Source organism: Bubalus bubalis, chromosome 7 (genome assembly GCF_019923935.1).
Source record: "Bubalus bubalis isolate 160015118507 breed Murrah chromosome 7, NDDB_SH_1, whole genome shotgun sequence".
Lineage (NCBI taxonomy): Eukaryota > Metazoa > Chordata > Mammalia > Artiodactyla > Bovidae > Bubalus > Bubalus bubalis.
Genome location: NC_059163.1, coordinates 28,598,387 through 28,621,547, shown reverse-complemented (window position 1 = coordinate 28,621,547; position 23,161 = coordinate 28,598,387). Strand labels below are relative to the sequence as shown.

Below are 23,161 nucleotides of genomic sequence, written 5' to 3'. Positions count from 1 at the left end.
GTGAAAGTGAAGTCGCTCAGTCGTGTCCGATTCTTCGCGGACTGCAGCCCACCAGGCTCCTCCGTCTATGGGATTTTCCAGGCAAGAGTACTGGAGTGGGGTGCCATCGCCTTATACATATATATAATTTGTCAACTGTCACTCTCAATAGTGACTGTTCTTGAGAGGGAAACTTTGGCCTATTGCTGTATCTTCAGTAATAGGAGAATTTCTTGGTAGAATCTCAATAAATATTTGAGGAATGAATGAATGGCATAGAAAAAGAAGAGACAGCGAGACAGACATGGAGGAGTGGATGGGGATAGGTTTCGAGAGCATGAAATGTTCACAGTGGCCTCTTTGGCACATCTGCCTGCCATTGGAAATGGTCAGGTCCCATCCTCCTTGGCAGGCAAGGTTGTGTATACGCAAACTGAACCTTAGGAGAGACAAGGAAGACTATCAGGTAATGTTACCTGTATTGACTCTGCTGTCAGACAGTCTGATCCTGAACTCCAGTTCTACCACATTCCTGTGTGACTTTAGTCAATTCACTCAACCTCTTCAAATCTGTATACAGTCAGTCAGTCAGTTCAGTCGCTCAGTCGTGTCCAACTCTGTGCAACTCCATGAATTGCAGCACGCCAGGCCTCCCTGTCCATTACCAACTCCTGGAGATTACTCAAACTCATGTCCATTGAGTCGGTGATGTCATCCAACCATCTCATCCTCTATCATCCCCTTCTTTCTCCTCCTGCCCCCAATCCCTCCCAGCATCAGAGTCTTTTCCAATGAGTCAACTCTTTGCATGAGGTAGCCAAAGGATTGGAGTTTCAGCTTTAGCATCAATCCTTCCAATGAACACCCAGGACTGATCTCCTTTAGGACGGACTGGCTGGACCTCCTTGCAGTCCAAGGGACTCTCAAGAGTCTTCAACACCACAGTTCAAAAGCATCAATTCTTCAGCTCAGCTTTCTTCACAGTCCAACTCCCACATCCATACATGACCACTGGAAAAACCATAGCCTTGACTAGATGGAAATTTGTTGGCAAAGTAATGTCTCTGCTTTTTAATATGCTATCTAGGTTGGTCATAACTTTTCCTTCAAGGAGTAAGTGTGTTTTAATTTCATGGCTGCAATCACCATCTGCAGTGATTTTGGAGCCCCAAAAAATAAAGTCTGACACTCACCCCTAAAGGAACTACATGAATTCTTGAGGAGAGGATTAAATGAAGATAATTCATAAATTGTATTGGCACAAAGAAGTTATCATCAAATATTAACTATTGTTCATATAGTAAGAGTAGAATGGGGCTAGTGAGTGGTGGGATAATGAAAGAAAGAGCAAAGAGGAGGATCAGAAGATCCAAGACGCTGGGCTTACTCTGCAGCAGATATTTAGATAACAAAAGTCTTTCTCACCTGTATTTAGAGTAAGAGGTTTTGAACAGAACACCAGTTGTGACAATCTTTCTAGTGTTGACCTAGTGAGAGGTTTAGATTTCATGAATAGAGGTAAGGAAGGCACAACCAGGTCAAATGTCAGATGAAAAGAGGAAGGTAGTTGAGAAAAACAAAAAAACTGATTTGGCAGAGGATTTAGTGCGTCATGTTACACCACATCCTGTTATTTTTGTAGACTGTTAACCAGTATCATGTATCCCAGCAGCACAAGGATAGTTAAGACTAATTTTACTCACATCAGCAACCGTTGCCAGGGACAAGCACCTTCTGCTTTAGTCAATATGGCCATCAAATGATCTAAAAAAATACAAGCAAGGAATGTCTTTGTAACCAGCATTCAGAGAAATGATAGATGAATTATAGCATCATCATAGAACTTTATTTCTACATTCAATCACAATAATAGAAAGATCAAAAATTCTGTAAGATGTTTTTATATACTAACTCTGCTCTGTCTATCTTTTTTCATTTCCCCAATATACTATGCACCTTTAATAGATTTGTAAAACTCCTAATTTGGAGTAGGAAATGGCAGCACACTCCAGTGTTCTTTCCTTGAAAATTATATGAATGGGAGAACCTGACAGGTTACACTCCATGGGGTTACAAAGAGTCGGACATGACTAAGAGACTGAACATGCAAATCTCCTATTAGCTCATATCCAGTGGTATCATTTCAGGTTTCCATGATTCAAAAGAATGCTTAAATAGATTTGGAGCCAATTCACAATTTTAATATGTATCAAAACATTAAATGCTAAAATATATATTACAGGTATCAATATGATCAAGGCAATCAGATTGGTGAAAACTCTCTCAGAAATGACTGATCACAGACGTGGAAATGTGCAATTAGGCATTAAAGTTGTTTTTAATTGGGGCTCTATGATTTGACACTGCAGCATCTCATACTACAAAGTCAACAGATAGGTCATCCTTACCTCTCTCACTAAGTGTCAGGAGTTTTCTACAAACCCCAATACTGGATATGTTGATGAGTAACAAATGAATCCTTAAGTCAGACATTGAAGCCAAAAATACTCATTGTTGGACATGGACATGAAACAATTTTTTCATTGTAAAATTCAACATTTAAATCACATCAGCTACGGGACTGCAGGGAAATGTCTCCCCTCTGAAGATGGCTGGAATGAAGTTCATGGAAAGTCGCCCTCTAAGCATGTCCACCATAGAGGAAGAGGGCTTTTACCACCCCGTCTTGACATGGGCCACTGTAGTGTACATGAAAGAGCCATCAACCAACAGGCACTGGGCCAGGATGAAGTCTGGTACCAGCCTTAGAGCTAAGTGGACCAGCACCTCAGGTAGGTCTTGCTGAGATAAGAAGGGACAAAGAAAGAAGTGAATGAGGCTGTCTTAATGATAAGTTCTGGTGCTTTTTGACTCCTTGTACAAGGTAAACTGTTTGCCTAGACATTGAGGAAGAACAAGACAAAAGGCTAGCATGAAACACACTGCCACAGCACATTATCTTTATACAGTGCTGTTCTGAATCCTGATAAATCAAATATAACCAGGGCAACTGAACTGCCTGGAGACAAACACACCTGAAAATGGTTTAGGGGTGAAGGATGATGTAAATTCATCAGTCATTTCTAGGGAATAGCAGATTTTATAACTTAATAGGATCTAACATGCCAAATGTTTACCTAACTTATTATAGCCTTGATGCTTATGTTTAAGATTTTCAACAGTGTGTATTACAGGGGCTCACATGATGTCTCAGGCATAAGAGAGGAGTTGCATCTCCCCATCTCAGATATACTATCTGTTGGTAGCATCAGTGGGAGCATCCTTCCCATGGCTGCCACACGGTGACATAAGAGATTCTATGAACTGAGAGAAGCAAAAGGTCATATTGACCCTTCATATATCTGCTGGTCTTCACAGTACCAACTATAGATGATGGGGCAGCTCTTAAACCACCTTTCTTCCTGCATCAGAGCCATTAGAGGAATATATATTTGAAAGATAAGGAGACTAGGTTTTGTGGGAACTGTCCAACATGTCAGGGGAGGAAGATCCCTAGGCTAACCTGTAAGTCAGGACCAGTGATCACCAAATTTTAAAAACAAACCCAAAAGAGGAAATTTTTCTCTATCTAGAAGCCTCAGCTTTTTCTTAGCTTTTAGGTAGTCTTCTATGAAGTTTGGGCTATAGTTCAGGCTCAGTAATTGGATAGGTCTTAACGTTCATGGCAGAATTGCCGAAGTATCAAAACCTGTACTTTTAGTTACAGAATTATATCTTTCAGATAGGGGCTCAATCTTCCCTGGTAGCTTAGACAGTAAAGTGTCTGACTGTAATGTGGGAGACCTGGGTTCAATCCCTGGGTTGGGAGGATCCCCTGGAGAAGGAAATGGCAACCCGCTCCAATACTCTTGCCTGGAAAATTCTATGGATGGAGGAGACTGGTAGGCTACAGACCCTAGGGTCACAAAGAGTCGGACATGACTGAGCAACTTCACTGGTTCAATCATCCTAGAGAAATACAGGCAGAATAATAAAATGAGAAAGACACTGATGCAAATCTGTTGAAAATGTCTTCCTATAGAAGTTGTTCAGTGACCGAAGATTTTCTGGCGTACTGCTGTCCATGAGGTTGCAGAGTCGGACATGACTGAGTGACTGAACTGAACTGATAGATGTTTTTCAGTGACCAAAGATTATCAATACCTCTGAGACTCTGGCCTGTGTATTAAAGATTATTGAATGGATATTTAGAATTTGGAGAAGGGAAGGAAAGAAAATGGAAGAGAAAGAAAGTGAACAAAAGAAAGGATGCTATGCTATGCTATGTATATTTAATTCTTAAAATACCCACCAAATGTCAGGGAGAAATAGAAACCTCCTAGGAGTGGATACTGAAAAAGCTGTTTCTGAGGATAGTGGAGAGAGGAGCAACAAAGCAGATTCTGGTAGATAAAGTTCACTAAGAAAATATGAGATCAGATGCTAGAAGCAGCTAAGTGCTTCTGTGGAGACATACATGAACTGAGAATGTGAGTGACCATCCCATCACTCTGTTCTTTGGTGGGAGTAATTAGAAACTGGGAGAAGCAAGAGAGGGAAGTAGTATTATACCCTTAAAATAGGAACTAAAGAAGACCACAAAATCAGTCCTGGGATCTCAGCTCATATCTTGGTTATAGGTTCTCAAGTCATGACAGCGTGTTGAAGGCATGCCTTCCACATTAAAAGCTTTGAGGGTTGTGGGTAGCCAGGGTTCCTTCCCTAAGTGAAGTCTACATATACTCAGTCCTTGAAAGACCAAAATCCAGTGGCATACTTGTGTCTCTGCTAACTCCACAAAGGAACTTAGTTATCTAAGGAACCACTGTTTAGAACTAAGAAACAGTTAGAAAGGTGCCATAGGGATAGAAAAGCTTTAGTCTCCTAATGACAAACTAGACTCTGAACTACTAAAGTCTTTTCTTTAACTGATATGCCTCTATCAGTTAAAAAGCAAACAGAAGGACCTTTCCTGATTTTGCCCCTCCTATCATTAAAATTATGAGAGAAGAGTCTTGATTCTCATACAAAGATAGCAATCAAAAATGTTTGTATAATAAATGCATTAATAAATTAGCAACAAAAGACCTTTGTGGTTTGAGTCCTGGTGTTTTTCAATGGAGGGTACATTACAGAGAAACTGTAATTCTTTGAAGAAATTATAAAATTGTAACATTAAAGGAAGAGATGTCCATGGGTATCTCATTGCAAGGGCATTCAACGTGAACTGTAATGACATTGACAAGACTATTTTTATCTTTTCTAAGGTCCTGATACCATATCACCAGAGTAGTCTAAGGAAAAATTAATCACATTGGCTGCTAGAAGTTAGAGGTGAGAAGGGAAAAGTATTAATAATTCTATCTTGAGTATCTTTATAGAAGGCCCCTCAAATTGAGTCTAAACAGTTTTTAATTAAGGAAGCTTCATTACCTGTGGATTCCATGGATGGAGGAGCCTGGTGGGCTACAGTCCATGGGGTCGGGAAGAGTCAGACACGACTGAGCAACTTCACTTTCACTTTTCACTTTCATGCACTGGAGGAGGAAATGGCAACCCACTCCAGTATTCTTGCCTGGAGAATCCCAGGGACGGAGGAACCTTGTGGGCTGCCATCTATGGGGTCGCATAGAGTTGGACATGACTGACTCGACTTAGCAGCAGCAGCAGCAGCAGCATTACCTGTGGATAGTAGGGTATACTGCTACTGCTGCTCTAAGTCGCATCAGTCGTGTCCAACTCTGTGCGACCCCATAGACGGCAGCCCACCAGGCTCCCCTGTCCCCGGGATTCTCCAGGCAAGAAGACTGGAGTGGGTTGCCATTTCCTTCTCCAATGCATGAAAATGAAAAGTGAAAGTGAAGTCGCTCAGTTGTGTCCGACTCTGTGCGACCCCATGGACTGCAGCCCACCAGGCTCCTCTGCCCATGGGATTTCTCCAGGCAAGAGTACTGGAGTGGGGTGCCGTTGCCTTCTCCATAGTAGGGTATATTGAAAGGAAATTCATGACAAAGGTTACTGTACTTTCAATACATGAAATGAATGTTGTCTATTCACAAGGCAAATAAGACATCAAAATGTTAAATGACTCATGGAAGTGTTAATAGAAATCTTGGATAACTGCTTAGTTAGAGATTCATGATTTAAAACATCTGTTAAAAAGTTGCTGGCTAACAGTTGCCTGGCTGCTGTGGCTATTTAGTTTCTAAGTCCTGTCTGACTCTTTGCAACCCTATGGACTGTAACCAATCAAACAGCTAGAAGAGTTATAAGATCCCATGATCCCAATGCCTCACTAAACTGAAAAAGAAGTCTGGGAAAAGGCACGTGAATGTCTGTTGAGTATGATACTCTTCTTAAAAATGTTTATTTATTTAACTGCTCCAGGTTTTAGTTGTGGCACAAGTGATCTTCAGTCTTTGTTGTGGGTATGTGGGTGCGTGCATGCTCAGTTGCTTTGGTCTTGCCTGACTCTTTGTGACCCTGTGGGCTGTAACCCACCAGGCTCTTCTGTCCATGGGATTCTCCAGATAAGAATACTGGAGTGGGTTTCCATGCCCTCTTCCAGGGGATCTTCCCAACCTAGGGATTGAACTCGTGTATCTATGTCTCTTGCATTGGCAGGCAGGTTCTTTGCCACTAGCACCATCTGGGAAGCTCATAGCATGTAGGATCTTTTTTTTTTTTTTTTAGTTCTGTGGGAACTGTTAGTTGTGGCATGTGGGACCTAGTTCCCTGAATAGATTTCAAACGTGGGCCCCCTACATTGGGAGAGTGGAGTCTTAGCTATTGGACCACTAGGGAAGTTTTGAGTCTGACTCTCTTAACTGTCTATCTAAGGCTGAGTAAAACGCTGTCCCCCATGACAAGCAAGACTAATTTTTTGACTTGCTACAAAATTAGTGTTCATACTTGAGATACTATTATCATGCGTGTACCAACAGGTGATAAGAAACAGGGGAAACCCACTTTGTCTTCTCAATGGAATTTCTTTTGCATTTAAATAGATGCTTCAGGAAATGTTATCAGAAGTCCTCAGTAGGTTTCAGCACCTCATGAACTAGGTGCTTTGTGGTGAAATCCAGCTAGAGGAGGCACTGTAACCCAAGCAACACGTAGGGGCAGTGAAAGCAGACATATCTTGCTTCAGCTGCAGCAGTTTTCATAAAAGCATCCACTGTTCAGCATGGCAAGCGGGTGGCAGTGATGAAAGCCATGGTGTCTGTGACCAGAGAGGAAGCTTGGGTTGTCTTCATCAGCCCCATGCTGCTGTGTGTTTCGGATATTCTTCTTGATGAACATCTTCTGATCCTGCTAGAAATTTTGTTACCTTCCATTATCTTTTTAATACATTTATTTTTTGCTTATATTGTGATTTGTTCTTTGTAACTAATGACATTATTATCTTCAGCAAGATGTTAGGATCACTCTGGGTTTTTTTTTTTTTTTTTCTGCCTTCTATGTTTATAGAGAATAGTAGCATTTGTTTTGCAGGATATTATAAAAATTACTTAAAAATTGATATGATAATGTGCCAGATCCTAGAGAAGATGAGAAAGGTTGGGTAATGCAGAAAGAAGGAAATGACTTAAATAATAAGGATAAAGGAATTCCCTGGTGGTCCATCATTTAGAACACCATGCTTTCACTGCCAAGGGCCCAGGTTTGATCCCTGGTCAGGGGACTAAATATCCCACAAACCAAGTGGTGCAGCCAAAAATAAATAAGTGTTTAAAGTTAAAAAACAAAACAAAAAACACGAGGATAAATCCAGTACTTTGACACCTGAGACCACTGTACATTGAGGTCCTCAAGGCACTGTTCTAGACCATGACTTCTTTCCATATCTCTCACCAGGTAGATTCCATACGTAGTTCTCTGTGCTGATGTCTCCCACACAACATTTACAGCACAGACAACTCCCCTGAGTTCCACACTGATATACAGCTACCTCCTTGACAATTCCATTTGGATATTTCGCAGGTATTTCAATTTTTTCTGCTTCAGAGAGAATTCTTAATTTTACTACTATCTAAACATGTTCCTTCCTCAGTCTTTTACATATCAATAAATGGCATCTCAATACACTCAATTATTTTCATTAAACAACTAGGAATAATTCTTGAATTTTTGTTTGTTCATTCGCTAAGTCATTTTTAACTCTTTGTGACCCCATGGACTGCAGAATGCCAGGCTTCCCTGTCCTTCACTATCTCCCTGAGTTTGCTCAAACTCAATGTTCATTGATTCAGTGACGCCACCCAACCATCTCATCTTCTTTTGTCCCCTTCTCCTTTCCCAGCATCCGGAACTTTTCCAATGAGTCATCTCTTCATGTTAGGTGGCCAAAGTATTGGAGCTTCAGCTTCAGCATCAGTCCTCCCAATGAATATTCAGGACTGATTTCCTTTGGGATGGACTGATTAGATCTCCTTGCAGTCCAAGGGACCCTCAAGAGTCCTCCATTGCCACAATTCAGAAGCATCAATTCTTCGGCTCTCAGCCTTCTTTATGACCCAACTCTCACATTCATACATGAGTAGTGGAAAAACCATAGCTTTGACTAGATGGACCTTTGTAGGCAAAGTGATGTCTGTTTTTTAATACACTGTCTAGGTTTGTCATAGCTGTTCTTCCAAGGAGCAAGCATCCTTTAATTTCACAGCTGCAGTCATGGTCTGGGTTGATTTTAAAGCCCAAGAAAATGAAATCTAATACTGTTTTCACATTTTCCAGATCTATTTGCTATGAAGTGATAGCACCAGATGCTATGATCTTCATTTTTTGAATATTGAGTTGTAAGACAGTTTTTTTCACTCTCCTCTTTCACCTTAAACAAGAGCTTCCTTTAGTTCTTCTTCACTTTAGTTGGCTGTATCCAACTCATAAAGTATACACATGAAGCATATATTATCTTCTGACATTTCTACATCTCCACTGATAACGTCCTAGTCTACCCATCAAGATTTCTCACCTAGACCAGGCATTGATAAACTTTTTCTATAAAGGACAAAACAGTACATATTTCTGCTTTGCAGGTCATATAGTCCCTATCACAATTATTCAAATATTGCCATGGTAGTTGGAAAATAGATGTAGATAATATGCAAAAAGTCACTGTTGACAGTGTTTAAATAAAACTTTATTTAAAAAAACAGGAGGCAGGCCCATAGATGATAATTTGCCTATCTTTTACATAAACTGTTATCAGTTCAGTTCAGTCACGCAGTGGTGTCCAACTCTTTGTGACCCCATGAATCACAGCACGCCAGGCCTCCCTGTCCATCATCAACTCCCGGAGTGCACTCAGACCCACGTCCATCGAGTCAGTGATGCCATCCAGCCATCTCATCCTCTGTCATCCCCTTCTCCTCCTGCCCCCAATCCCTCCCAGCATCAGAGTCTTTTCCAATGAGTCAACTCTTCGTATGAGGTGGCCAAAGTACTGGAGTTTCAGCTTCAGCATCACTCCTTCCAAAGATCCCAGGGCTGATCTTCTTCAAAATGGACTGGTTGGATCTCCTTGCAGCCCAAGGGACGCTCAAGAGTCTTCTCCAACATCACAGTTCAAAAGCATCAATTCTTCTGCACTCAACTTTCTTCACAGTCCAACTCTCACATCCATGCATGACCACTGGAAAAACCATAGCCTTGACTAGACGGACCTTTGTTGGCAAAGTAATGTCTCTGCTTTTCAATAACTTTTCTTCCAAGGAGTAAGCGTCTTTTAATTTCATGGCTGCAGTCACCATCTGCAGTGATTTTGGAGCCCCCAAAAATAAAGTCTGACACTGTTTCCACTGTTTCCCCATCTATTTCCAATGAAGGGATGGGACTGGATGCCATGATCTTCGTTTTCTGAATGTTGAGCTTTAAGCCAACTTTTCCACTCTGCACTTTCACTTTTATCAAGAGGCTTTTTAGTTCCTCTTCACTTTCTGCCATAAGGGTGGTGTCATCTGCCTAGCTGAGGTTATTGATATTTCTCCCAGCAATCTTGATTCCAGCTTGTGCTTCTTCCAGTCCAGCATTTCTCATGATGTACTCTGCATAGAAGTTAAATAAGCAGGGTGACTATATACAGCCTTGACATACTCCTTTTCCTATTTGGAACCAGTCTGTTGTTCCATGTCCAGTTCTAACTGTTGCTTCCTGACCTGCATATAGGCTTCTCAAGAGGCAGGTCAGGTGCTCTGGTATTGCCATCTCTTGAAGAATTTTCCACAGTTTATTGTGATCCACACAGTCAAAGGCTTTGGCATAGTCAATAAAGCAGAAATCGATGTTTTTCTGGAACTCTCTTGCTTTTTCTATGAATCAGCGGATGGTGGCAATTTGATCTCTGATTCCTCTGCCTTTTCTAAAACCAGCTTGAACATCTGGAAGTTCACGGTTCACGTATTGCTGAAGCCTGGCTTGGAGAATTTTGAGCATTACTTTACTAGCATGTGAGATGAGTGCAATTGTGCGGTAGTTTGAGCATTCTTTGGCATTGCCTTTCTTTGGGATCAGAATGAAAACTGACCTTTTCCAGTCCTGTGGCCACTGGTGAGTTTTCCAAATATGCTGGCATATTGAGTGCAGCACTTTCACAGCATCATCTTTCAGGATTTGAAATAGCTCCACTGGAATTCCATCACCTCCACTAGCTTTGTTCACAGTGATGCTTTCTAAGGCCCACTTGACTTCACATTCCAGGATGTCTGGCTCTAGGTCAGTGATCACACCATTGTGATTATCTGGGTCGTCAAGATCTTTTTTGTACAGTTCTTCTGTGTATTCTTGCCACCTCTTCTTAATATCTTCTGCTTCTGTTAGGTCCATACCATTTCTGTCCTTTATCGAGCCCATCTTTGCATGAAATGTTCCCTTGGTATCTCTAATTTTTTTGAAGAGATCTCTAGTCTTTCCCATTCTGTTGTTTTCCTCTATTTCTTTGCATTGATCGCTGAGGAAGGCTTTCTAATCTCTTCTTGCTATTCTTTGGAACTCTGCATTCAGATGCTTATATCTTTCTTTTTCTCCTTTGTTCTTTGCTTCTCTTCTTTTCACAACTATTTGTAAGGCCTCCCCAGACAGCTATTTTGCTTTTTTGCATTTCTTTTCCATGGGGATGGTCTTGATCCCTGTCTCCTGTACAATGTCATGACCTCATTCCATAGTTCATCAGGCACTCTATCTATCAGATCTAGTCCCTTAAATCTATTTCTCACTTCCACTGTATAATCATAAGGGATTTGATTTAGGTCATACCTGAATGGTCTAGTGGTTTTCCCCACTTTCTTAAATTTAAGTCTGAATTTGGTAATAAGGAGTTAATATTGACTGAGCCACAGTCAGCTCCTAGTCTTGTTTTTGTTGACTGTATACAGCTTCTCCATCTTTGGCTACAAAGAATATAATCAATCTCATTTTGGTGTTGACCATCTGGTGATATCCATGTGTAGAGTCTTCTCTTGTGTTGTTGGAAGAGGGTGTTTGTTATGACCAGTGCATTTTCTTGGCAAAACTCTATTAGTCTTTGCCCTGCTTCATTCTGTATTCCAAGGCCAAATTTGCCTGTTACTCCAGGTGTTTCTTGACTTCCTACTTTTGCATTCCAGTCCCCTATAATGAAAAGGACATCTTTTTTGGGTGTTAGTTCTAAAAGGTCTTTGAGGTCTTCATAGAACCATTCAACCTCAGCTTCTTCAGCGTTACTGGTTGGGGCATAGACTTGGATTATTGTGATATTGAATGGTTTGCCTTGGAAATGAACAGAGGTCATTCTGTCATTTTTGAAATTGCATCCAAGTACTGCATTTCAGACTCTTGTTGACCATGATGGCTACTCCTTTTCTTCTGAGGGATTCCTGCCCACAGTAGTAGATATAATGGTCATTTGAGTTAAATTCACCCATTCCAGTCCATTTTAGTTTCCTGAGTCCTAGAATGTCTACATTCACTCTTGCCATCTCTTGTTTGACCACTTCCAATTTGTCTTGATTCATGGACCTGACATTCCAGGTTCCTATGCAATATTGCTCTTTACAGCATCGGACCTTGCTTCTATCACCAGTCACACCCACAACTGGGTATTGTTTTTGCTTTGGCTCCATCCCTTCATTCTTTCTGGAGTTATTTCTCCACTGATCTCCAGTAGCATATTGGGCACCTATTGATTTGCGGAGTTCCTCTTTCAGTATCCTATCATTTTGCCTTTTCATACTGTTCATGGGGTTCTCAAGGCAAGAATACTGAAGTAGTTTGCCATTCCCTTCTCCAGTGGACCACATTCTGTCAGACTTCTCCACCATGCCCGCCCGTCTTGGGTGGCCTCACAGGGCATGGCTTAGTTTCATTGAGTTAGACAAGGCTGTGGTCCTGGTGTGATTAGATAGTTGTTTTCTGGGATTATGCTTTCAGTGTGTCTACCCTCTGATGCCCTCTTGCAACACCTACCGTCTTACTTGGGTTTCCCTTACCTTGGGCGTGGCGTATCTCTTCACGGCTGCTCCAGCAAAGCGCAGCTGCTGCTCCTTACCTTGCATGAGGGGTAACTCCTCACTGCCACCCCTCCTGACCTTGAATATGGAACAGGTCCTCTGGCCCTCCAGCCCATGCAGCCACCACTCCTTGGATGTGGGGTTGCTCTTCCTGGCTGCTGCCCCTGGCCTCAGGCATGGGCTAGGTCCTCCTGGCTGCTGCCCCTGGCCTCAGGCATGGGTAGCTCCTCTTGGCTGCTCCTGCGCTGTCGCAGCTCGGCACTCTCCACCGCCGATATAGACATAATGGTCATCTGAGTTAAATTCACCCATTCCAGTCCATTTTAGTTCGCTGATTCGTCAACATTATAAACTGTTATAATTGCCTTCAAATTGTGTTCTGTGTCCAAATTTTATGCTACTATGATTCCATGTAGGAACCAAAAGTTTGTAAAAACATAAAGCAGATCATATCTTATTGCCACATAAAATCCTTGAAAGACCTTTCAGTGCAAGTAAAATAAAATATAAACTCTTTACCCTGGCCTAGAAGTTCCTGCATGACCTGACACGTGTTTACCTATCTGACCTCACTCATAGTGATCTTCCCCTCTATAACCAAACTCCAGCCATCACCAAACTTTTTAAAATTTGTATTTATTTATTTTAATTGGAGGATAATTATTTTATAGTATTGTGATGGTTTTTGCCATACATCAACATGAGTTGGCCGTAGGCATACATGTGTCCCCTTTAAACACACACACACACACACACACACAACACAGTCTTTCCTACCTCTGATCTTATTGCTCTTTCTGTTTGGAGTCCTCTTCTCTTGATTGGTTGCAGGACTGTGTCACTTTTATGCTTTTGGTGTCAGCTTAAATGTTAGCACTTTGATGCCCACTATTCTAATCAATAACCTCAGATATGCAGAGTGACACCACCCTTATGGCAGAAAGTGAAGAGGAACTACAAAGCCTCTTGATGAAAGTGAAAGTGGAGAGTGAAAAAGTTGGCTTAAAGCTCAACATTCAAAATACAAAGATCATGGCATCTGGTCCCATCACTTCATGGGAAATAGATGGGGAAAGAGTGGAAACAGTGTCAGACTTTATTTTGGGGGGCTCCAAAATCACTGCAGATGGTGATTGCACCCATGAAATTAAAAGATGCTTACTCCTTGGAAGGAAAGTTATGACCAACCTAGATAGCATATTCAAAAGCAGAGACATTACTTTGCCAATAAAGGTCCATCTAGTCAAGGCTATGGTTTTTCCTGTGGTCATGTATGGATGTGAGAGTTGGACTGTGAAGAAGGCTGAGCACCGAAGAACTGATGCTTTTGAACTGTGATGTTGGAGAAGACTCTTGAGAGTCCCTTGGACTGCAAGGAGATCCAACCAGTCCATTCTGAAGGAGATCGGCCCTGGGAGTTCTTTGGAAGGAATGATGCTAAAGTTGAAACTCCAGTACTTTGGCCACCTCATGTGAAGAGTTGACTCATTGGAAAAGACTCTGATGCTGGGAGGGATTGGGGGCAGGAGGAGAAGGGGACAATAGAGGATGAGATGGTTGGATGGCATCATTGACTTGATGGATGTGAGTCTGCGTGAACTCCGGGAGTTGGTGATGGACAGGGAGGACTGGCATGCTTCGATTCATGGGGTCGCAAAGAGTCGGACATGACTGGGCGACTGAACTGATTCTAATATAAGTATTCCCAGTCTACATTCTTTTTATCAAGTTATGAAATTTACTCTACTTTCTTCACAGCATCTATCACAAACTCTATCTTGTTTCTTTGCCTGTTTTATTTTAACCTCTCCTACTAGATTAGAAACTGACCAGCCCTATTCATCACTATATGTTAAACTCCTAGTACAGTGAAAGTTTTCAACAAATACAAATTGAGTATATGGATGAACGAATTGGATGTAAACAAAGTCTGGTACAAATGAAAATATCTGAAAACAGGGAGATCTGAATTGAGAAAATTTCTACCAGGGAGAGAAAGAGAGAAAGAACACTCAAAGAGACCAAACCAAGGAAATTTCAAACTATTGTTGAAGGGAGCTGTAGAAATAACTGACCAAAAATAAATAAATAAATAAATAAATAAACAAATAAAAGGTTTTACCTGCCATTTAGTCTACAGAAAGAACTTGAAGAATGTGGGGTGCTGTCATCTGAATGGTTATATGATTTTTTTTATATCTGCATAGCACATATGGTGTGTGTGTGTGCTTAGTCACTCAGTCATGTCCAACTCTTTGTGACCCTTTGCACATAGCTCACCAGGCTCCTCTGTCCATGGAATTCTCCAGGCAAGAAAACTGGAGTGGGTTGTCATTTCCTCCTCTGGGGGATCTTCTTGAGAACTGAACCTTTGTCTCCTACGTCTTCTGCACTTCAGATGATTCTTTACTCACTGAGCCATGAAGAAAACCATCAGCACATATAGTAGCCATTGCTTTTATTATTGTTCTTGACTGATATTTTATTATTATGAAACTCTATAAAGAGCTCTATTCTCTGTATCCTTGGTGAAAGAAGCCAGAAATTCCATTCCAAACATGAGTCACCTAGAGTCTCTTTTTTGTTATCTAGTATTTTTAAAGAGTACTTTTCAAACAGTATGCACAGAAATCTTCTGGAGAGTTTGTTAAATACAGATTCATAGCAACTCCTTCCCCCATCACGTACCCCATTTTGATTTAATAGTTCTAGGGCAGGGCCCAAGAATATTTTTTTACTTATTGTTTTATTGGGATATACTTCATAAAATTCTTGTGCTATAAAATTCACCCATTTAAAGTGCACACTTTTGGTGGTTTTTAATTTGTTCACAAAGTTGTGCAACCATCACCACTAATTCCAAAATATTTTCATCACCCCCAAAGAAACTCCATCCCCACTTGCAGTCACTCTTCCTTTCTCCCTTTGCCTAGTCCCTGGAAACCACTAATATTTCTGTCTTTTGGATTCGCCTATTCTGGATTTAGAAAAGGCAGAGGAACCAGAGATCAAATTGCCAACATCGTTGTATTGTAGAAAAAGCAAAAGAATTCCAGAAAAGCATCTACTTCTGCCTCATTGAATATACCAAAGGCTTTGACTGTGTGGATCACAACAAACTGTAGGAAATTCTTAAAAAGATGGGAATACCAGACCACCTGACCTGCCTCCTGAGAAATCTATATGCAGGTCAAGAAGCAACAGTTAGAACTGGACATGGAACAACAGACTGGTTCCAAATTTGGGAAGGAGTATGTCAAGGCTATATACTGCCACCCTGCTTATTTAACTTATATGCAGAGTACATCATGAGAAATGCTGGACTGGATGAAACACAAGCTGGAGTCAAGATTTCCAGGAGAAATATCAATAACCTCAGATATGCAGATGACACCACTCTTATGGCAGAAAGTGAAGAGGAACTGAAGAGCCTCTTGATGACAGTGAGAGAGGAGAGTGAAAAAGCTCAACATTAAAACTCAACATTCAAAAACGAAGACCATGGCATCTGGTCCCATCACTTCATGGCAAATAGATGGGGAAAGAATGGAAACAGTGACAGACTTTATTTTGGGGGGCTCCAAAATCACTCCAGATGGTGACTGCAGCCATGAAATTAAAAGACACTTGCTCCTTGAAAGAAAAGTTATGACCAGTCTAGACAGCATATTAAAAAGCAGGGACTTTACTTTGCCAACAAAGGTCTGTCTAGTCAAGGCTATGGTTTTTCCAGTATTCATGTATGGATATGAGAGTTGGACCATAAAGAAAGCTGAGTGCCAAAGAATTGATACTTTTGAACTGTGGTGTTGGAGAAGACTTTTGAGAGTCCCTTCGTCTGCAAGGAGATCAAATCAGTTAGTCCTAAAGGAAATCAGTCCTGAATATTCATTGGAAAGGCTGATGCTGAAGTTGAAGGTTCTTTACTTTGGCCACCTGATGTAAAGAACTGACTGATTGGAAAAGACCCTGATGCTGGGAAAGATTGAAGGCAGGAGAAGGGGGAGAGAGGATGAGATGGTTGGATGGCATCACCGACTCAATGGACTTGAGTTTGAGCAAGCTCCAGGAGTTGGTGATGAACAGGGAAGCCTGGAATGCCACAGTCCATGGGGTCGCAAAAAGTCGGACATGACTGAGCAACTAAACTGACTGATTGTAGTTTTTAGTTTTAATATTCTTAAAACAATAACACTGTTGAACATTTTTTCATGTGTTTATAGGCCATTTGTATATCTTCTTTAAAGAAATGTGTTTTTGAATACTTTGTCCATTTTTAATTGGATTGTTTGTCTCTTTATCATTAAGTTGTAAGAGCTATTTGAATATTCTGTATACTAGATGCTTATCATATATAAATTTGCAAATATTGTCTCCCATTATGTGGATTGTCTTTTCATTTTATTTATTAATATATCCCTTGAAACACAAAAGGCTTTCACTTTAATGAAGTCCAGTTTGTCTACTTTTTTTGGTTGTTAGTCCTTTGGTGTCTTATCTAAGGAGCCATTGCCTAATCCAAGAACATAAAGACTAACACCTTGGGAATCTCAGTTTTCTTCAAGAATTATACAGTTTTAGCACTTATCTTTAGGTCCTTATTTTATTCAGTCCTGTATTATTGTTCTGCTTGAATCCAATTTTTCTATCAGTTCACAGAAGCCTTACCCAGTTCTGTTTTATGATCTTAAAGTTATCAGGGAAACTGTACTTGTCAAAGTAAACGTTGTATTAAGACACATCAGATTCTCCAGGAATTTTACATAATTTCTGGAGCACTTATAAATCCATACAAGACATCAGAATGCTTAGTATGACTTCTTATTTGACCATACTTCTCAGGTAATCTCTTGAATCAGTCTAGTTGGTTTAATATCTCCTTTTTTATAAGGAAAAATGGATTTTAGGAATTTTGTCAAAAATATCAAGACATCTGGTCATATAAGATCATAAGTCATGTACGAATAATACTTTGTCATTCATTTAACCAAAATGACAATGAAGACTTTGTAGGCAAATATGGACAGTTACATAATTGTAAGACCTAGCCTGTTTAAATAATCAAAGACTTAATATGAAACACAGGAAATTAAGCCTCTCACCTTCTGAGATGACCCATATCTGTCTGTGGAGTGAGTTTCTCCTGGGGCCATTCTCACCTTTTGAAATGGACCACACTCTGCGTATAAAATGGGTGTCTCTCTAAATGAATCCATTTCTTGCCTTAAAAAAAATAAACACAGAAAATTACTTGAAAGGTTTAAAAAAAAAACTTTGTTTACAATGTTTTATTAAAAGCAGATTAATATTCTAGGATTTGAGTCAATAGAGAATTCTATAGTACATTTGATTAGATTCAAATATTCTGTATCAACGTTTTATATCCCAAACAGCTTCTCCGATTATTTATCAGGCTAGCATAACAACAAATGATATAACATACTCAGAGATGCAATACGGAAGAAAAAGTTACAACTTGGCCCTGAATTTTTTTCCCTAGGATAATCTCTTCCACAAAGAAGACTTTCCTTTTTATATATAAACTTGCCCTATAACTAGTCTTGGATCACAGAGAGTGTTAAGGACAGCTTAAGAAATCTAGACATTTTTTATTCTACTATCACCTTAGACCAAAAAATCACTCTACAAGTGGATGTTCAGGTTAGATGGAGATGTCTTTCAAAAATTTTACTGAAGAAACAAACTTTTAAATCCCTGAACTCTCAAATTTTTATTAATGCCTTTTCACTTAGAGATTGCCTTTAAACTTAGAGATTATCTTTTTCCAACTTCCTTTCAGAAATGTGTTTTTTCCTTTTCTTGTAACTGTCTGCTTTTCTACATCCCCACATTTACAAGGCCATCCACTGTGGTTTTGTTTCTTAAGACCTGAAGATGGTTCCAACAGAAGCCAATACTGTTACAAAATGACACAGCAATTTTTCTTTCCTCAGTAAAACTCAATATTTGTACCCTGGACAGTTATAGAATTCAAGGCATAAAAGAGCTGACTATGGGAAAACTCACCCTTAGTCATGACATGGTGTGGCATATTATCAATATACAATGTGTAAGAATAAAAAAATGAAATGAGCATAATTATACATATAATGAAAATCTCTTGCCACTGACAGAAGTAAAGTTAACAAGTTTTAAGTTAAGGCAATGTGACAGTCCTCCTAGAATCTGGGAAAAAGACGTGAGAGATTAAAAAGGCTGAAAGGGACAGAGAGAAAAAAATAATGTTTAGGTACACGCCCAGATGAATGAACATATTAACTTTCTCAACCCATGAAGTTACCCTGGAAGACTTTCCTTAAATATCATCTTATGTAACTTTACTAACATAAAGTAATCTTAGAGATAATAGTTTACACTACTTAGCTCTTTATACAAAGCTTTTCAGGTTTTCCTTTCCTAGCCATGATGGAGTGACTGTTCTGCCAAAAACAGTTAAAAACTAAACACAATTTATTTTATTTAAAATATACAGGGAACTCAAACAACTAAAAAAATAAATAATTTGATGTTAAAATGGGCAGGGAACTTGAATAAACATTTTTTTTTCCAAATAAGAGATACAAATAGCAAAAAATACATGAAAAGATGGTCAACAACACTTATCATCAAGGAAATGCAAATCAGAACCACAAGGGAGCTATCACTTCACACCTGCTATAATGGTTATTACAAGAAGACAAAAGATAACAAGTATTAGTGAGGATCTGGGAAAACAGAACTCTTTTGTACTATTAGTGGGAATGTAAATTGCTGCAGCCACTATGTAAAACAGTTTGGAGCCTCCTCAAAAAGTTAAAAATACAACTACCATATGATCCAGCAATCCTAGTTCTGCCCAAGGAGATGAAATCACTATCTCAAAGAAATATCTGTGTAACCCCTGTTCACTGCAGCATTGTTCATAATAGCCAAGATATAGAAACAGCCTAAGATTGTGTTCACTGACAGAAGAATGGATAAAAAATGTGATATATAATGTGATATATATGTACATATACACAGACACTGCAGTATTATTCAGCCATAAGAAAGAAAGGAAATTCTGCCATTTGTGACATGGAAGGACTCAAGAACATTATGCTAAGTGAAATAAGTCAGCCAAAGTAAGACAAATACTGTATAATATCACTTACCCTATGGAATCTACAAAAAGCCAAACTCAGAGAAACTGAGAGTAGAATGGTGGCTACCATGGTTTGGGTGGGTGGGCGGAGAAAGTGGAGAGATGTTGGTAAAGGGTACAAATTTCCAGTTACAAGATAAATATGAAAGATCTAATATACAGAAAAAAAGAAAAGAAAAAAGAGAAATAGAATTAGAAAACTACAAAATTTACCAGAACTAATGAGTGAATTCAGTAAGATTTTAGGATACAAAGTCAATGTGTTTAAATCTATTTTTCTGTATTCCAGTAGCAGATAATTATAAATTTAAAATTTAAATATCATTTACAATAAAATATTTAATAAATTTAGCAATATATATATATATAAGAATTCTGTACTGTAAATTATAAAACATAGAAGAAAAGATCTAAAAAAGTGAAAAGATGTCAATATCATGTTCACAGATTTGGAGACTAAATGCTGTAGACATAAAATTTATCCCAAAATTGACACATATATTCAGTGTAATATCAAACAAGAATTCTGACAAGCTCTCTATTGAAAAAAATGACATATCATTTATAATATTTATGTAAGTAAAGGAATTATCACTATCCATACAATTATGAAAAAGAAGACCAGAGTTGAAGGAATCACACTATTTGATTTCAAGACTTACAAAGGTACATTAATAAGGACACTTTGATTGGTATAAATAAAGAGGAGTAGGTCCATGAAATCAAATAAATACAAACATAGACACACATACATACCATTAATTGAATTTTGATAAAGGTTCCTAGGAAATTCAATGGGAAAACATTTCAAAAACTTTTGCTGGAATAACTGGATATCTACATGGAAGCAAAACTGAAGCAATAAATTTCAACCACTACTTTGAACAATTCATAAAAATTTAATTTGACTTGGTCCATATACATAAACATAAAAGCTCACAAAAAAAAAAAAAAAGAGAAAATGCCATTTTCAGCAACACAGATGGGCCATGAGATGGTCATACTGAGTAAAGTAAATCAGACAGAAAAGGACAAATATGATATCATTTATAGGTGGAATTAAAAGATGTTTACTCCTTGGAAGGAAAGTTATGACCAACCTAGACAGCATATTAAAAAGCCGAGACGTTACTTTGCCAACAAAGGTCCGTCTAGTCTAGGCTATGGTTTTTCCAGTAGTCATATGTGGATGTCAGTTGGACTATAAAGAAAGCTGAGCACAGAAGAACTGATGCTTTTGAACTGTGGTGTTGGAAAAGACTCTTGAGAGTCCCTTGGACTACAAGGAGATCCAACCAGTCCATCCTAAAGGAGATCAGTCCTGGGTGTTCATTGGAAGCACTGATGTTGAAGCTGAAACTCCAATAATTTGGCCACCTGATGCAAAGAGCTGACTCATTTGAAAAGACCCTGATGCTGAGAAAGATTGAGAGCAGGAGGAAAAGTGGATGACAGAGGATGAGATGGCTGGATGGCATCACTGACTCAATGGACAAGAGTTTGGGTAGACTCTGGCAGTTGGTGATGGACAGGGAGGCCTGGCGTGCTGTGGTTCATGGTGTCACAAAGAGTCGGACACAACTGAGTGATTGAACTGAACTTATAGGTGGAATCTTTAAAAAATAGTACAATGGCAAAACTAATACAATTTTGTAAAGTTTAAAAATAAAATAAAATTAAAAAAAAAATAGTACAATGAACTGATTTACAAAACATAAATAGAGTAACAGATATAGGAAGCAATCTTATGGTTACCAAGATGGAAAGGAGGGAGGGGAAACTAGGAGACTGGGATTGACATAGACACATGAATATATATAAAATAGATAACTAATAAGGACCTACTGTATAGAATAGGGACTCATACTAGAATATATAATTAACTTCTACAAATGAATAATAAAAAGACACACTAATTTAAAACAAAATAGCCAAATATTTCAAAATATTTGAAAATACATTGCACAAATGAAAACTTATAAGTAGCAAGGCACCTGGAAAAGTGTTTGGCATCACTAATAATCATGAGATAGTAATTAACAGTACAATGGTTTTCCATTAAATGTCTCTCCCAGGAAATTCCCTGGCAGTCCAGTGGTTGGGATTTCATGCTTCCAATTTTTCAAGGGCACAGGTTTAATCCCTGATGGGGAAATTAGGATCTTACAAGCCTTGTGGCACCATCAAAATATTTTTTTACTAAAAAATGAAAATTAATTAATTAATGTCTCCACCAGAAGCTAAAATTAAAAAATATATATATGGATGTGGAATAACCAGAACACTTTTACTTTACTGGTGGGAATATAACAACAATTTAGAAGTCTTTTATGAAGCTGACTATATACATATCCTGCTGCTGCTGTTGCTGCTAAGTCACTTCAGTAGTGTCTGGCTTTGTGCGACCCCATAGACGGTGGCCTACCAGGCTCCTCCATCCCTGGGATTCTCCAGGCAAGAACACCGGAGTGGGGTGCCATTTCCTTCTCTAATGCATGAAAGTGAAAAGTGAAAGTGAAGCCGCTCAGTCATGTCCAATTCTTCATGACCCCATGAACTGCAGCCTACCAGGCTCCTCTGCCCATGGGATTTTTCAGGCAAGAGTACTGGAGTGCCTCTCCTATGACTTAGCAATTCCACTCCTAGGTACTAATCCAAAAAATAAAAATATTTATTTTATTCATCTGTTCCTGTGTTGTTTTTAAAAAACAAAAAACAAAAAACAAAAAAACTCAAAATCGAATGACTTCAAACAATAGCTGCTTTTTGTCTCAGAATTATCTGAGCTGATTGAACTCATTCAGGTGGTTCTTTGCTCCATATAGGTGAAGTTGCAGTCTTTTGAAACTTGATTGTGCTGAAATGCATAAGATAATCATTTACATGGATGTCAACTGGTGCTTGTTTTAGCTGGGAACCCAACTGGGGACGTCCACTGGAGTGCCTGGATTCTCTTCCCTGTGGTATCTGCACATAGTTTGAGCCTCTCACAGCAGAATGGTTGAGTTCCTAGAAGGAACTTTCCAGAAGACAATGGTGGACACAGCAGATAAACACTCAAAAGTTACACAGCAGCACTTCCGCCAAATTATATTGATCTGAAGCATTCACAGAAACAGTTCAGATTCAAGGGTATGAAAAATAGGTGTCATATTAAAATGAGAGAAACAACAGTAATTTATGGCCATCTTTATTCTGAGAACACACAAAAATATTTATACAATGTTTATGGACACTTTACTCATAAAGCCAAATTGTTAACTCCAAACTGAAAATGACCCAGTCTTCCATTCACAGATGAATGGGTGAACAAATTTTGGTGTATTTGTACACCTGAATCTCATATGAATTATTTAAGGAACACTCAGCTGAATGAAAAGGAATAGCTACTTGCAGGGAGCCAGCACGGGAGTTCCCACCCATGACAAAGGTCATGCGGAGAGGCCTGATATGCAAAGGCGAGTCAGGACTCAAGGAGCCTCCCTGGACCTGCCTGAGCATCTACCCCAAAACCAGAATCTGTCTGTTTTACTATTTTACGACTTTCACCAAC

General features: G+C 39.3%; 1 long non-coding RNA gene across 2 annotated transcripts in view; it reads right to left on the bottom strand.

The window, feature by feature from the left end:
• LOC102413257 overlaps positions 1-23,161 on the bottom strand; it is a 41,998-nt gene that overhangs the window by 7,646 nt on the left and 11,191 nt on the right. For both annotated transcript variants that reach the window (XR_003110566.3, XR_327656.4), the window contains 2 exons: positions 17,567-17,687; positions 1,683-1,743 (listed from right to left, as the gene is read on the bottom strand). This is a non-coding gene — a long non-coding RNA (uncharacterized LOC102413257). The remainder of the gene's footprint in view (positions 1-1,682; positions 1,744-17,566; positions 17,688-23,161) is intronic.